The sequence below is a fragment of the Anser anser genome, assembly GCF_964211835.1.
Source record: "Anser anser genome assembly, chromosome: 4".
In the NCBI taxonomy this organism is placed as follows: Eukaryota; Metazoa; Chordata; class Aves; order Anseriformes; family Anatidae; genus Anser; species Anser anser.
In genome coordinates, this window is record NC_139724.1 from 29,569,124 (window position 1) to 29,585,457 (window position 16,334).

Consider the following 16,334-nt stretch of genomic DNA (forward strand, 5'->3'; position numbering starts at 1 on the left):
AAGTACACACACATTTTTGTTGAAAAAACACTACCTAATAGTTTTGAGTTCCAAGGATAGTTAGGAAAAAAGCGTTTCACTGATTTTAGTGATATCATCAAAGCAGCAACAAATTCCATTAATTTTACAGCGGGCAGAATTTTACCTCTGAAGCTTAAAACCTTCTTTGGGTACAAAACAACATCCGCTTTGAAAGTAGACCAACTATTCCATCCTCTTTTTCTTCCCTCCATCCCCTTTGTTCATCCCAGACTCTAAAGGCTGCAAACAAATCTTATTAATATGTAGCAAAATCTGTATAACTGCAACATGTGCAACTAATCAACATTTTATGCTAGTGTCATCGTCTAGCCTGTTGGATGTCTTTTACTAGCTGTTCTTGGTAATTAGTGTATTTAAAACTCTGTTCATAATGGAAAATTTTCCCAAGAACTGTTTAATGCTGCCACCTGTGAGGCTTCTGGTCTGCTCGTAGATGTAATAGAGGCTGTACAATTCCCTCTGTTAGTGACAAGTAATCCTATGCGTGCCCATCCTCATAATGTACCTGAGCTCTGAAGCCCCCCATTAGGGTTGCTTCTGTTCCTGCTAATAAACAGGAATTAACATGCAACTCATTTGATGTCATTGACTCTTCCATCTCTTAAACGTATTTTCCTTAACTGAAAAGTTTATCAAAGTTCTTCAACTTAGGCTATTACGTTGCATATTTAAGACTTGGTGAATTCAAGGTGAAAGTCTTGTCAAAATTACTGACAGCAAAATGTAACTGGCTTGGGTACGTTCACTGGCTGCTTCAAGTTACCTATGCACTGAAGAATGAAGTGAAGTCGTTTTGTAACCAAGGTGACAAAAAGTGCTCTACACTAGATATTTCCATTTGACAGATCAGCAAGACTGTTGTTTTCTATTAGATGTAAAAACTGAAATCTTGGATAAAACTTTCCAGTTAATGCATTTGAGACAGGGAATTTTCTCTCTGGGAAAAAGTGAAACTTGTTTGAGTGCTGAAATTATCTACAACTATAAATCAGTATATGTGAAGATTTAAAACTGTGAGAGTCAGCTAATTAATATCTATCTGATAAGAGGACTACATATCTATGACTTTCAAGATTTGTTACCTCCTACTACGAAGAAAACCATTTTGTTTTCTGATTATATGTTGAAAGTTCAGTTCCTCTGGGGTAGTGCTCCCAGTAGCTTTACACTTCCAAAAGTCATTAACATAATCATCATCCCTGACTAAATCTGCTTGTAGTCAGATGGGGTTCATCATTCAGTTCTCTCTATGAGAAAGTCTCACATGTCTGAGAAAGCGCCAGAGTTACAGATGTTAGTATTTTAGTTTGGAAAACAAGTGCGCTTTTCGAGAGAATAGACCAATTGTCTTTGCTTGCTGTGTTTTGATTCATGTTGTGGAGAGCTTTCTGAACACTTGATCAGGATTCCTCTCAGATAGAAGAGGTGCTGTCCCTGGAGCATGCTCAATGCACGTCGGCCACCAACAGGCATTTGCTCTGTTGAACTGGAGAAGAGTTGTTGAAGTAACCTACACAATTCATATAGTGTGGACAGTGAGTTCTCAGCCCAGTTGTTCAGATTTGCAGATCTTCTCTTGGTTTTCCATGCTAGCATTGCCTATATGTAGTCTCATCCTACCAAAATACAAAGATTTTTGCCTGTTTTTGAAGTCTTATATTTTTTCAGTCATAACAACTCCCTTAAACTTGCAGGACAGATCAATGGGAGCTGTGTGGGCGCAATTAAAATCTCAATGGCTAAAAAAAAAGAAATCCTATTACCCAATAAAGTATATTTTCACATGTATAGTTGGGGTTTGGGAAGGGTTAGGTGCTATATCCATAGTCACTTCTTTAAATTATGAATGCTATTAAAGAGGACCAGATGTCCCACTGAGATGATTTTGCTCCCAGTATTTTTCCTGTAGGTACTATAAGAAGTTAATTATTCTGGCTTCAAAATAGTAAAGTCAGCTTGGAAGAGGACAAGTTTTCAATAAACATGCCAGAAATTACCTCTTTTGTAAGTGCTGTTTTTTAGAATTGTCTGAGGAAGTATTATTTGTTGTTTATTGCTTTGTAAGAAAGCAGCTAACTAGTTTGTCAAGACTATTGACCCATGAGAAAACAGCACTTGTTATAGAAACAAAACCACTGTCCAAGCTTTAGATAATTTGATGTGAACGCTGTTCACAATTCACGTTACCGAGAATTATTTATGCTAATAAATATGCTGGCATGCATCTATTTCATTTTTCAAGCCCAGCTCTGTACAGGTGGTGGGAGATCTCATGTCAGTATTTCACCATGAAAAGCAAGGAAAGGGCCGAACTATACTCTCCAAATACCTTTTTATTTTTAATATAATATTCCTGTAGTTTTGGATAGCTTACTATACGAAACATCACAATCTTAACTGCCTTTTAATTACTTCCTTGAAAGACATCTGAATTGAAAAATCTGAACAACCGTGTGTACATACTTGGTTTCTTCCTTCCCTAGGTTTCTTTATTTCTCTGTTGAGATGATCAACATGATCATGTTGCAAGTGTTTAAATAAATGCAAACATTTTTCATATAGAAGATTTCATTTCTGCTCTTTACTATTAGCCAGCTTGTGCCTTTACTCAGAATTGAAATTTTTTATTAGTAAGTCAGTGCAAGACTTTGCAAGTTAGCATTTCATTGCTTATTCAACATGTAAATCTGCTAAAAAGGTGTTTCAAGCAGGGAAGTCTGCAGGACTTCCTGGAAACATCAGCAATTTGGATCATCATGTGATGGGTCTAAAAGACTCTCTTTTGCCCTAAAATGTGTCCTGGTACGTTCCTATTGATGCAGAAGGACAATTGCTATTTCTCTTTTATAGTATGGGAAAGCTGATTATATGGCCATGAATGGTGCTGTTGATGGATGTTTTGCACTGTGTGCACTTCCCTTACTGTTAGAAAAATGTTTTGCTAGAACCATAAAAGCTGAGAACTGAAGTTATTTGTTTTAATAAGAGAAGAATCTTCTAACTTTGTGATCACAGAAGCCATTAATAATCAGACAGGCTTCTTTTACTTAACAACAAAACCCGAGAACAAAACCAAACTTTTCCTGTTAACTTTATTTATCACGCCTTATGGAGTTTATTTCTCACTTGACATCTACTATTTATTATTTCAGAGATATAAGGAAAGAAAAGAGAGATGTTTTCAGAAAAGATTAGAGGAAGAAGGAGACAGAGCTGCAGAAAGGAACTGGCCTATTACTATAACGGCAGGAGTTACAGAGAGGAATTATTCAGAATCTTGCTGAATAAATGAGAAGTAATGCTATCTGTATAGATCATAATTCAAGCATCACCTGCTCCAGTTGCTTAGCAAACATGAATAAATCAACTACCTCTGGTTAGCACTTGAAATTTGTATAGACATTGGGACCTACATTGTTAAGCTTTCCTCCAAAATCATGAGAAATACCTAAATTATTGAAAATGCAAGATTATAACCTAAATGTACATATAATTTAAACATTATTGCTTGAGTCAAGTGAATTGGGAAAAAACAGGGAGGAAAGGTCCATTAACTTCAATAAATGTTTGCTGTGAAACATGTCAAACCTCAAAGGTGTGGAAGTGGAGAACAATACTGAAGTTCAATAGGATGAAAGACAAAAAAATATATCTTAAATTAAGCTTGTAAATGCTGGCATGTTACATCGGCATGTAAGATGTGCAACTAATGAAGCAAGTGGTTGACGTGGAAATTCAACACTGATGTTGGTAAATTTAAGTAAGTTGAGCTCCACATAATGTCATTTCATATTTTACACTGTGCTGCATAACAGTTGTCCAGCTGTAAAATGCTTTTTACCCACAATAGGAAATTTTGCAGACTGGCATATGAGACATTTTCAGGGCTTTCTGCCTGGTGAAGATTATACGTCATGGAAAGGCAGCACATTAAAAAATTTCTATTGTGTGAGGACATATAACTGAAAGGCAAGAGGAAATATAGAAGTAGCATAATGGATTATTACATATACTCAGAGAAATAGAAAGAATGATTATCTAGTGAATGTTGCAAATTACAATGCCATAATACCTGACATATTTTGAAAAACTGTGCTCTATTTGCAAAGAAGCAAAGATGGGTGTGATTATAATGTGGCCTGATGAGCCTTCACCAGGCACAGGGTGAAATTTAGAGCAATAGAACTTGTATGATTTTGATGCAGACAGCCCTGCTTCACAGAGGGAACAGTGATAGTAGCTCTCTATAAAAAGCCTAGCAGATGAGAGACATACTAACTTTGCCTCATGATAAGGCATCTGTGGCATGCACAGCTTAAATCTTTGTGGAAAAAGAATCCACAAAGAATCACAGTGATCACAGCTTCTTGATGGGACCTAGACATTTCTGCATTTGTGTAGTTGCTGATGGATGAACAGTGAAGGGAGGAAAAGAATAAGAACCAGGAATTTTTAAGCTACAGTATGCGACTCTATCATAAATCAGAGAAAATAAGCATATTCATTTCATAGTGACTTGGAACACTAAATATTGCAGTTCTGTAGTTTTTGTCAAGTATAATCTGCTTCTGGAGACGTATGAATTACAGTTAATAGAAAGGCTTACAGTAGGCCTCCAAAAGGCTTAAGATCAGACTTTAAAACAAATGTTTTTGTGCCTCTGTTGCCTTGAAGTTTACACGGTTATTCTGCAGTCACTGAAAGAATGTGGCACTGATGGCAAAATTACTGTTTTGTCATTTTGTAATATAAAATTTGCCTTAATTTTATTAGGTCCATACAATAAATACAAGAGGAAATCAGTTCTCCACACTGCAAAAATTAATTTCTGAAATCTTAGAATAAAATCAAATTTTTCATTTGATTTTTTTAAATTTGATTTTTGTTTTACAAACAGTAAAATTCCTTTCCACTTGTACTTTAAAACTCCTGTTCTTGTCTATGATAATTCCCTTCATTATTTGAAGTCATTTCCTTACTTGCCTAAGCTTGTTTGAGGTAATAGTTATTACTGAGCTACAAAAAGCAGATTAAGGGAGAAAACCATTGGAAGTCAAGTCCTAACTGTCATAAGACCACAACCACTACAATTAACTTATTTCTAGCTCTGTATTTTCTTGCTCTTTGTATTAAAAAAAAAAAAAAAAAAAAGGTACTATTATTTCTTTTATCTTTTTGATGGTATGTTAGTTTCTCTTCTCTTTAAGAAGAGATCCTCAACTGATACCTATTTTTAATGCGCGTTATCTTTATATATGCAATTTTCCTGATGATTCTTCTTGTTTCACAGATTGTCAGTGTTTCTAGAGATAGGCTTTTACATTAAAAAAATATAGACTCTGCCTTGGTCTTTGGGACCAAGAGAAAATAAAATTCCAATCTGAGGTCAGTCTTCACTGTCACCATCAGCAAATATGCTACAGCATTTGTGATGGTATGCTTGGAGACATGCACCAGAGTTAGAACTTGTTAACAACTCACTGTCTCTTGGGTAAGATGAACTAAAGTTTATTCCACAGCAAGAATGTTCTTCCTTAAAATGTGAAGCTTGACTTCACAGCTTAGCTTCAACTGTGAAGACTGAAGGTTGCAAGCTGCAGCTGAGGGTCTGATACCAAATGAATGTGAACTTCCTCAGTCCTTGGGCTGTCTCATATCTTGTGTTATAAAACACATATGTATCAGTCTTGTTATCAGCATCACTTTTATTACTATGGCCATACCGTGTAGAGGTGTTAATTACCTGTGCTCCAAAACCAGTCCAAGTCACTTCTGTGAAATTAGCAGCCATCATTTCAGTAGCTGTTGGCAACTAGTATTGTTGGTTTGTACAGAAATGTGAGCATGCATAACAGGCAAATACCAAGCGGGAAACAATAGGATTTAACAGAAACAACTGGAAAATTAGTGATGTCACACTGAAAACTATGAATATTACACAGCTTTCTTTATTATTATTATTTTTACTATGGAAAATACATTTCCAGCAGCCTTTCATAACCCTTACATTTCCTCAAATAATTAGCTGTTGGAATCCACAATATGGATTATCCAAATGGCCGTGCAGTTGTTACTCAGGAAAATTCATACAAGTTGCCATTTGCATGTCCTATAAAGGTATGCAAGCAGTGTGTCTTGTTGATCATTGACTTTGTTCTAAAGCATCTGCAGAACACACTTGAAAAATATTCCAACGTAAATGTAGCTACGGTGTCTAAAAGCTTTTTAAAAGCCATATAAAGCTACTTGAGGCAGAAATAAGTCTTTTCTTCACCAGCAGTGAGAACAGAATGTGCAGTCACCAGCAATATTGTAATAACCAAAATTTTTTTTTGAGAACTTCACTAGATTAATTTCTCATGCTGTGTCAATCACACTGCTTTACCTGAGCTTTTGGGAAATGAGTGCCACAGATGGATTTTGTGATATGTCAAAAAATCTTGCTAAGATTTTGGATATTCTGTTTAATATGTAGATATATCAAAAAGACAACGGTAATCTGATATGTCGTATAATAGTAAGCATAATCCTGACATAGAAGTGTAGTGATACTTTCTTGAATAGGCGCAAGCCTATAGGAACACTGTTCTGCTGCCGTTAAGTCTGTCCTTTTCTGACTGGGGACTGCTGACAATAAGTACAATGTCTAAATTGTAGCTATTTGGGGGGGGGGGGGGGAAGGGTTATCTTGCAGCAGGTTGAGCTATTCTTACTACAGTAGGAGTATGTATATGCTGCTTTTAGTTTTTCTTCTGCTCTTTTGTCCAAAAGACCATTGTGAAGGGTGCTGAAATATTCAGATGCGGGGTGGGTGGAAGTGCTCCTGTATGTGCAAGTAAAGAATGTGACAGCGCAGCATCGTTGTCTGAGTACTTTTGGGAGTTGCCTGGATTATTATATATCCATTTGGAATTTGAACCTTTTGCTGTTTTTCTGCTTCAGAGTGATGTATGGAGGAATGAGCTTTCAGTGACATTCCTGAATCAAACAAGAGTTATTAATATGGCCATGTGCCTGCGCATATGTTACTTGAACATGAAAACAGCAGCACCTGGCTTAGCCATGCATCAAAAAAGTGTAATGAACTGTATTTATAGCTTGGCTTAAGGTTTGACTGACACAAGTAGGATGAGAAGAGATTTGGATGGATGGGAAAATACTTGGCTTGTATTTATTCTTCTCTGATAAAATCTTGAAGTGTCACTTTGTCACTGTCCTTCGGCTATCTAATCTGTAAGTGTGTGATTATAGATAGCCAACAAATGTTGAGCTGTTCTACTACTATAAATGAATATTTGGGTATGTCCTAATATGATAGATCCAGTGAATACACGTGACACATTTAAATTAGAGCATTTATTACAGAAGAAATAATAAACTTTGTTTTTGACATTGAATATTTAAACAAAGTTTGTTCTTATTCTCTTGGGTCTTCCACGTTTCAATAGTGTAAATTAAAAAAGAAAATCTAAAGGGACAAAAAGAAGGAATAAAATTCTGTTGGCAGATGGGCTAGGAAAGGAGCATGGAGCAGCTGGAGAGCACTTAGAATATGACAGTCCTTTTCTGTATTTCTTTTTTGTTGCTGCTCCGGGAGTAGAAGAGAAAACCAGCTTCAATATATGTCCTATCAAATAAGTATCTACATAAATTACAGATGTGACTCTTGCTAGGGCATGTTTTTATGTCTGTGCCACAGACATCTTTAGTTTAAGATGTTTGTCATTCTGGTGTGTACTCTTCGTTTTGTCTGTTCTCTCCTGTGGTGCCAAGCAAACACCTTAGCTCCACTGTCTGTATTTTAGCATCTGCTGTGTCTTGCATGCAACGATATACTCCTTCATGTCTGACTGCCTCACCACTGTCAAAATTGTGCTGGGTAATCAGGCGGAAATTTCTTATCGTAGGCCCCCATAGACCTCTACCTAGAAAAGTATTTGTCTTATTCTTTTCTTCCTAGTTCTAGTAATATATTTTTTTCTCCAATCAGTAAATATCTTCTTCAAGTAATGTCTTTTCCAGAACCAAGAGGATTTGATGATTAAGGACTTTTAGACAGCTCCACTTACCCTGGCTACTGATATTTCTGAGCTTTCTTGGATTTGCCTGAAAAACCAAGCGATAGGACAAGCAGAATTGACTTGCTACAGTCTTTTCAAAATCACTAACCACTTGATCCAGATAGGTCTATGGTTATATTGACAAGCTTTTTCCCTTTGTTCCTTTTTCTCCCTTCCTTTCCCTTCTTCCCTGCTTTCCTTTCTAAATTGCTGTTTCATTAGTATATCTCAATTTTGCAGTCATTTTTTTAGTTAATCTCAAAATCCTTTACCAATGAATGCAATACAATTCTCCAATTTTATAGATGTGAGAAATGAAGTGCAGAAAAAAGGGAGTTGTTTGCCTACTGTCACTGAAAGCCATTTCAAATTTCATTTTCCTCTGTTAAGATTGATTCTTTACAGAGAATCTCCTGTTCTCCCTGTCATGATGATATAGAAGGTGGTGTGGAGAAAAAAAAAAAAAAAAAAAGCTGATTTCAACTTTGTAGAAAATTATCAGAGCATGCTGGTAACTAGGTTTGTGTTCCTGAAGAATTCTGAGCGTGTTCTTGTGCTGATTGTTTTTGTCAACTCATATTGGTAATGGCCCTATTCTTCTAATTCATTATTCAAGAAAGACAATTTAGCCTTTGTCTGAGCTTTATGCTTAATTGTGTAGAGATATCATATAGCCAGTATTACATGTTTTTATTTCTGTGTGTTACAATGCATCAACCAAAGGCACATACTCCCAGGCAAGGGTATTTCATGTAGTTAGGATGTCTTCACTCATCTGTAAGTGTTTGTAGACTAATGCTTGTATGAGCTGTTTTAATACCTTTTCTAATTCAAGTACTTTACTACTGCTTTTAACTGTCCTGGTAACCTTCAATTAAATGCTATTGGAGGCTAAGGTACCTGTTTTCTGGCAGTTGCCTTATAGGAGCAAGAACTTGTTGAAGCAATTTTCCTGTTCTTATAGATTGGTCATGAGGTATGCAGTTCTTTCTTTTTCAGAAAAGGAAATAAAAGATGCTGCTACCGTATCAGATCAAGGTAGGCCAGACACTGAGGTAATGGGACACAGACTGAGGAAGGAATGTTTGATTTGAGCCCAGCTGTTACTGAAAATTAAGCCTGAGTGACACTGCCTGGATCACTAAGAAGTGTAGCTTCTGTTGGGTTCTGAGGGAGACAGTGATGCTTATTAAATGAGTTAATCGTGAAATTGAGCACAGAGAACAAAAAAATTTTTATGCTAGCAATTTTTTTTCAACAGCCTATTTAACTAGAAATAGTGTTTCTGGTTGGAAAGATGTGTACTCATAAATACATTAATTGAATGGCAGTATGCAATATAATCTAATTATGTTTTTTATGTTCCTATATATAATACAACGTTGTGATAATTCAATCATAATTATATGCCTGTTTTTAACCACAAAGAACCTGAATGTATAGGTAGTAAGAACCTTTCTGTGGGAGGGTCTCTTGCAAAGAATGAGATAATAATGTTGGTGCTGATAGATACACATATTAAAGTATAAAGTATTTTCAAATGAATTCTTATACCAAAGTTTCCTATGGATTTTTATAAGGCCCTTTTTCTTGGTAGAATACCCTTTTGGAATCTAGGTCTAGTAGCAAAACCACTAGTCTCAGGTGTACCTTGACGGTGACCATGTCTTGACTAATGTCATGAGGTTTTTTTAGAAAACAATGGGGAACTATGTTGCTAGTCCCTGATTTTTTATTCCCAAACGTGTTTTATTCCCAAGACCAACCAAGTATTGATTTGTTTTGTCAGCTACAGTTAGAGGAGTCAGAAATATTAATATGCAGGGAATTTAGAGATACTGCCTAGAATCATTCCCTGGACTCTACAGATGTGTTTAATAATGCTTTTTATATTGTATCTCACCACATTTATATTGTGACACTAATTCCTTGTGGAGGTACTTTGTCAGTGAGTGCAGTGATAGGAGGACAAAGGGTAATGGTTTTAAACTAAAAGACACTAGATTTAGATTAGACGTTAGGAAGAAATTCTTTACTCAGAGGGAGGTGAGGCACTGAAACAGGTTGCCCAGAGAAGCTGTGGATTCCCCATCCTTAGCTGGATGGGACCTTGGGCAACCTGGTCTGGTGGGAGGTGTCCATGCAGGGGGGTTGCGTGGTCTTTAATGTCACTTCCAGTCCCAACTGTTCTATGATTCTCACATATGTGTCTATTATTCTAAAGTATGCTGAACAGATTTTTCATTTGAAGACAATTCTGCATAGCAAAGTAGTAGCACTTGTTCACCAGAACTAGTTCCCTAGTTCTTATATATTAGATGCTCCCTCATTTTGGAAGGTCAGTCAGAAACACAAGGATTTTACTTTGGTTCTCTATGGAGAGAGGCTATCAGCAATCTTTCTTAAATTTGCTCTGACATTTGTTCTGCTTGAAACACTTGGTTGCCAAGGATGGAAAAATGTGTTTGCTTATTCTAAGAATTAGTTTCTGATTACAAGTACCAGCAGCTGAAAAGTACAGGTCATTCTGCTCGGGGATAGCAGAACAGGTTATTGGGTGTTTGTATGGGAGGTATTTCTGCTTACTGGTATGAAACAGATCTCTTCAGTAGAGATCACAGTACCTTAGGATCCATGGGGACATGTGTCTAGATGTTTTGTTATTGAAAGTCTGCCCAGATTTTCTTCCTCTGGATTGAAAAGATGTGCATCACCAATGAAAGGAAAACGTAAAGTGTTTCTTCCCTTTTTCCTTCATGTGCAGTTACGTATGACTGGCTACACATATTAAGCAGTGGAAGGTTAACAAAAACTCCGGGTATGCCATGCCTTCTGACAGACAAATCTTGTCAAGGCAAAATAACTCTTTGTATTTCACAGACATAAATCCTCCCAGCAACAGTTGAGGTTGAAAGAATCCTCAATGTATTTTTTTTCCATGGGAGATTTTCAGAGGTGCCAAATGAAAAGCAGATTGCAAAGCTTCCTACCATTGAAAGCAAGTGAAAAATTCTTAAATTATCCTAGATAAACAAGCACAGATACGGAGTCATGGTATGTTTCCTGCTACCATGGAGATGTTTGCTAGCAGTGAGATTTTTCGAGAAGTTGGGTGTCAGTTTTCAGACAGGCAGAAGTAGATTACAATTTCAACTGGTTTAACTAGGCAATACAGTGTTTCTTTCTTCTTCCAAATCACTTTCACAGTATATGATCTCTCTGTTACCTGCAATTCCTCAAATGCGATACCAGATCATTTATGGCTGGGTAACCTTCAAGAACATAAATGCATTCCCCTATTCCCTGCTCTGCCTGGTCCCAACCCCTTTCCTCACAATATATTCTGTTGCATTATCAGAAGTATCTAAACTACGTTGTCTAATTCTCGTTGGCCAACTAATTTCCTGAGATGTGCAAGGTATGTTTAGCCAGGATTTTTTCAGCCCTCAGTGCACCAGGATATCTTCCAGGATTGTGCTGCTTTTACTTCTGTGATTCGTACAAATTTGCAGTCTATATAGCACATCCACCCTTGCTTATGCAGATCTTTTATTTCATATTTTATTAAATTTCACTTCAGAATTCTTTATTTGAGAAGATTATTTAAAGGATTAAAAAAAAGTTTCTTTAAAGTAAATTTTGCTTAGATTTAAAGCTAAAAGACTCTGAAGCTCTCTTGGGTCTTGATGAAAAGCTTGTTCCTCAGAAGTGGAAAAGGTTTCCTCTCTAGTGCATTCACTATTTGGACTTGGTATCTTATTGGTCTTACTTGGTTACTTTTTTTTGTTTCTCCTTCTGGCAACACAAACTTCATGATAGTTTATAGATATTCTTGATTGAGGGGGAATTCCATGGGCAATAAAAGATATTAGAAGGACACTTGCTATTTCTGTCTTGCCAGGTTCACCACAGGGCAAGCTTCAGTGTCCCACATGGGATTAAGCTGGTTGAAGATCAGAGGTTTGGCTGATGATGGGAATCAAATCAATCTACTGCATCTTCCTAAGAGCTGTAGAGTTGATCTCAGTTTTTTGTTTCTAAATATCTGCACGTATTCAAATTTCTGTGGTCAGCTGGAAAGAAACACTATTTTCATTTCTTTAGTTAAGTCGGGAAGGGAAGGAAAGGTGAACAAGAACAAAGAATGATGTTAAATTTATCCAAAACCCATATGGTCATTGTATGTGCTGAAATTAACTATATTACTACGACTACTACTATTTTTATTATTGTTGCATTGAGCAGGATTTAAACTTACCGATTTAAAGATCAAAATAATTAAGTTGATACCTTTCTATCTTACTATACACAACCAGATGACATTAGTTAGGTTAGGTTATTCACCAGATTACATTAGTTAGCAGATTATGATTCAGTTTATATGTTGTATCTTTTTAACTCAAATTTGCTAAGCTCATAAATCTATAGTGGATAATTCTTATATAATACTTGAATATGTAGATCTCTGATTACATATGATTACATATTTATTTTTCCTCATGGCTTTGAACTGTTTATAAAAAAAATGTAATTCTTATCTGTATATTTTGTTCATGGAATTTGGGGGCATTATGACTGATGAGCAAAGTGTTTGGAAAAAAAAATCTGGGGACGTCATGGGATACCCTTAGAATAGCAGGAAATATATAGTCATAAAAGTTCTTATATTAGGTAGGCTTCCTCTAGGTGTATGATTATGGAAGAGGTACTACATTATAGGACCTTCATAGGCCCTTTAGGACCAAAATAACAGTAGGGAAAATAATTTGGTTTGTAAAATTAATCTGATGATATTGGGGGGGGGGGGGGTAACAATTCTTTCTTCGTTGACATTTAAGAAGGATGCTGGATTGTTCCTTTACTACGGAAGAAAATTAGATACATTTTGACTTCACAACTCAAATATTTTGTGCAGCAAATGTATTTTCTTGTCTTTGGCCTTTATGTAGGAAACAGGTGAAGGATTAGAGCACACTGCTTTTAAAGACTGTATCACACGAACATGATCCAGCACTTTGGCTTTACACTGTTGAAATTACTGTCTACATGAGTGATGTATGTTTCCCAAATGTAATTTTAGTTATGAAATTAGGACTATCACATACAAGAGTTGATAGAGGGTTTTCCAAGTAGAAAGAGGAATATCAAATTAGGCATGGTAACACAGGAAATGTCTTCCCCCATGACTTAAAGTATGATGTAGACTGCCTATATCAAACCACACAGAGCAAAGGAGAATAAGATTTACTTAATATTTGAATGTGGTGCTTTTTATTTTGCTTAAAAGCCTTTACTTCTAATATCAAAACTGCTTTGTTACAGAGAAGACAAGTTGACAGAAAATGCCATTAAATCTCTTGTTAACTGATGATTAAAACACAAATCATCAAGACACTGGAATTTTCTATCAGCTGCTTCCTGGGTGCACATGGCTTCAGACTTTTCTGAAAACAGTGCTATTTGTATAAAATGCTGCACCAGTTGAGGAGCATTACAGCATTAATCTCTGACCAAACAACTCAGCAAGCAGGAATCCTTTTTAATCATGTTATTACAGAGTAGGATGAATATACACAGGATGGGGATGATTATTGTTCTCGTATCTGCTGTGGGTCAAAGTACATGGTTCTTTTATTCTGAAGGAATATCTCTAGTTCAAACGAGCTCTGAACTGTAGAAATGTAAGAAGCTACCTCAACCCTGGGAGCTCAAATGAACAGAAAAAGCTTAATTTCTGGTAAAGTACCAAAACCTTATATACCTGAAGAGAGCTCTTTTATAAAAAGCTAGTATATGGGTTGTAGCTGTGAATGAGGGGAGTCAGTCCTGTTACTTGACCACCTATATCAAAGTTAGTAACTTCTATTAGCAAAGAGCTTTGGGAGCAACAGTGGAAATTAAAAATTCTCATGTGCTCAAACTCTGAAAACATGGATGACCCTTCTGCCGCTGCCTTGAGACTTCAGTCATGATTGGTGTTTTTTCTTCTTGTTATCTTTAAACTTTTAATGTACTTTATTGACAGAACGTTCACTGTTTGTGTTCATTGAAGAGACAGAAGGAAAAATGGTAATTAAATAAAGTGAATTCAAGACGTTTTTTTCCTCCAGAAAACCTGCATGATACCTCAGGTTCCATAGTACCTTTTTGTCTCAGCGTATATATGTACTCCTTATATTAAGTCAGAGCTTGAACTGCAATTCACTTCAAATTCACAACAAGATGTACTTTAAAAGTACATTTTTGAAATGTAAAATGTATTTTAAAAGCTGGGTCTGAGAATTTTTTGGATGCCTTGTGTTAGAGCGAGTCAACACTGTTCTTGAATGGATTAAATGACAAGTCAAAATACAGAAGCGGCTTCGGAAACCTAAGCCTGTCTTATGTTTCCCTGTCCTGAAAAGATGCCAGCTGAAAGTAATGAGATTAGCTTCTGTTTCCCAGGAATTGTGTGGTGAAAGGATCCTGAAATTAGACAGTATTCAGTCTTAGCTGAAACTCTGCCTTCCACCTGGGAGCTGAAGTATTTTTTTCCTCTCTATTTCCATCAGATGATAAACAGGTTAATTTAAGCCATCATGAGAGCAGAGCAGGAGCATTCACTCAGATAATTGTCTTCTTTGCTGATGGCTGTTGCTTGTTAATGAGTCCTGTGCCTCTTTACTGCAAGCTGAGAGCCTCCCTTATTTGTGGACACAACAGCAGTGATGTCTGGAGAATTTTTGATGGGTTATTTGGAAGAAAAAATGATTAATCCATTACAGCATGCTTTCAGTTAAATATGTACTAGCAACAGGTTGGAATAATAAGAAGAAACAGGCTCCTATCAGGCAAATCCACCTGCACTTAGATCTCTGCAATACAAATTTCCACTGATGTCCTCAATGTAAATGGCAGTTTTATCGGTGGGATCAAATTATCACAGGTGGTTATTTTCTTTCCTTTTTCTTTTCTTCGGATCTCTGTGGTGTACCTCATTAACCTGCTTTTCCTGCTAACAGTCATCAAGTCATCACATCTGCATTATTTCCTGCGTTACTCTTCCTGTCGATCACTGGGGATGGTACTGTACCTGAATTACACAGCTTTCTTGTCTACAGACCCTTGCCTTCCTGCCCCAGCTTGGAACTCTGACATGGAGGCTGCCATTAGGAAGGGCAAAGGTAACAAGATGGCTGGGGAAGTCATGTTGAAGTCATGCCACACAGCAAGTCACTTCAACTCTTGATAATCTAGCTTCTTTCAGATCCATCTCCATCCTGGCTTCGTACAACATAATAGATGTAGTCAAATGTTTCTGTTTCTGCAGGTGCTTTGACATTGTATCACCTAACCGCTGAAATGGCCACTTACTGTTTTTTGGTTATTTGTTTCCCTCAACTTTATGAATCTTTGCACATCTTTATTGACTTCTAGAGAGGATGTTTTAGAGAGAATAATTTTTATACAGAAGTTGATTTCTGTAAGGGCTCTACCATTTGTTGAAATCTAGGTTTCCTACTCACAGAAAACCCAGTATTAGGATTCTTCTTTGTAGCCTATCGGTGGATTTCCCTGAATGTTTCAGATTTGCTGTTCTCTGTACTACTGGTAGGTGTGTGCTTTCTGTAGAAAACCAAGTTTTCTTTTAGTGAATCCTCTCTCATATATGGATATATTTGCACAGCAAACAAACAAGGAGCAGTTTTCTTCTTTCCTTGGGACCTACCTGCAGTTCTTATAATCTTCATGTAAGCTGGATGACTGCATGTGAATATTTTTACTTCAAACTGCAACTTTCATATTTGAATGCAGGTAGAGAAGAGAGCTCTTAAAAAAGACCCATGTATTTCATATGAACGTTAATTTCTAATGTTGCATCCTAGTTTTTGTCACTGGCACTATACATGTACCCAGACAGCTTCTTGAAACTGAAGGGTGAAGAACAAAACAGAAGGAGAATGAGACCTTTCTTTTCATTCGTACTACAGCTGAATATTTCAATCTTGAAATAAATAGGTGTTATTCATTTGTGCTCTCGATCTGAAACTTTTCTTTAACTAACAATACATTTTTAAATGTAAGAGAAAAATACTTCTTACATGGAGAAACAAAATGTTGAAGGATTCTAGTTTTTTAAGTATAAAAAGGGTATTTTGAATGGTTAAATTACATAGGTGACACTTTTTCTTTACTCACTTATTGAAACTTAGAAGCAAGAACATGTTAATCTGCTGTGTTTTCTGCATTGAG

General features: G+C 36.4%; 1 protein-coding gene across 10 annotated transcripts in view; it reads left to right on the forward strand.

Annotated features, from left to right (window-relative positions):
• FSTL5 (follistatin like 5) overlaps positions 1-16,334 on the forward strand; it is a 413,536-nt gene that overhangs the window by 56,063 nt on the left and 341,139 nt on the right. The window contains exon 1 of one of the 10 annotated variants that reach the window (XM_083834390.1): positions 14,141-15,265. The exons of the other annotated variants lie outside the window; for them this stretch is intronic. The gene's annotated coding sequence lies outside the window, so the exon portion shown is untranslated. Of the gene's footprint in view, positions 1-14,140; positions 15,266-16,334 lie in introns of those variants that run through there. 10 annotated transcript variants of the gene reach the window in all.